Source organism: Triticum dicoccoides, chromosome 4A (genome assembly GCF_002162155.2).
Source record: "Triticum dicoccoides isolate Atlit2015 ecotype Zavitan chromosome 4A, WEW_v2.0, whole genome shotgun sequence".
Taxonomy (NCBI): domain Eukaryota; kingdom Viridiplantae; phylum Streptophyta; class Magnoliopsida; order Poales; family Poaceae; genus Triticum; species Triticum dicoccoides.
In genome coordinates, this window is record NC_041386.1 from 647,569,756 (window position 1) to 647,571,268 (window position 1,513).

Consider the following 1,513-nt stretch of genomic DNA (forward strand, 5'->3'; position numbering starts at 1 on the left):
GATCGGCTTCAGTTAGCAGTAGTACCGAAGGAATCACTCGGGTTCAGTTAACAACAAGGGATCGATCGATCGCTCAGGTTCAGCAATGCGTACCTGTAGTGCAATTGCTCGGGTTTAGTTAGAGCCCAACTCCTCGCTCGGGTTCAGTTAGAGCGCAACGCCTCGCACCCACGCGCGTGCGTACGAGATAAACGCGCATCTCTCGGCCCCCGACCACCCACCGTAACCGGGAACTCCCTGATATTTTCCTCGTCCTCGCTTCTACCACGATTTTTCCCATCATGGACGGCCCAAAGAATGTCATGCAGCTGCGTCTCCGGCCTGCCCAGGATGAAAAGCCCATTTTATGTCATGATTTTTTGTCATAGAAGTAGGACCCCACCACATCTATGATGATACCGGGTTTTGTCACAATTATTGTCATAGAAGTGTCATAAGTATGACAGAAAAAAAATCATTCGGCCCAAAATGTCACGGATGTGTCTGAGGGAGTCCTGGACTAAGGGGTCCTCAGGCGTCCGGCCTGTTAGCCATGGGCCGGACTGATGGGGTGTGAAGATACGAAGACCGAAGACTGCACCCGTGTCCGGAGGGGACTCTCCTTGGCGTGTGTCGGAGTAATTGGACACGGATACCCCGAAGATGGCGAGACAAGAATTCAAGGCATCGGGGCTAGCAAAGCCCCTCAGTCCAACTACCTGGCCGGCGGCTGACTGCTGGCTGCTGACTGCTCCACCAGGCCGACTGCTGGCTGCCGACTGCTCCACCAGGCCGACTGCTGGCTACCGACTGCTGGCTGCCGACTGCCCCACCAGGCCGACTGCTGGCTGCCGACTGCTCCACCAGACCGACTGCTGGCTGCCGACTGCTGGCTGCCGACTGCTCCACCAGGCCGACTGCTGGCTGCCGACTACTCCACCAGGCCGACTGCTGGCTGCCGACTCCTACACCAGGCAGACTGCTGGCTGCCGATACTTCCGCCAGGCCGACTGCCCGAAGTCAACTGCAGCCTGACAAGACACCGACGGGACGACCATACCGTGATGTCATCTACATTGTACTGTTTCCCCTGGGTACTGATTTATAAAGTACCCCGGGGGACAAGCATGACATGCACCATGCCTAGACCATGCCACTACATAGCTTGGTTTGTAAGCTACCCAAGGTAGCTTACAACCAACGCTACCACCACCCATGCCTACCACTATATAAGCTAGCTCCATCCATCCATCAGGAGGAGCCTCACGCATGCATGCTAGCTAGCAAGACAGCTAGCTAGCACACACACATGCATGGCCACTAGTTCATACAGCCACTCGGCCATGGGCACGCATGCCCGAGATACATCTCCAGGAGAAACTGTGTACCAGATATACCACATATACTCAGACATGCAGGAGTACGGGTGTTATCTCTCCGGAGAGCCCCGAACCTGGGTAAACTAGCGCGTGATACTCGCATACCCGTCCTTGGATATTCCGGCAGCAGTCTTGCCCTCACACGAAGCCACCTT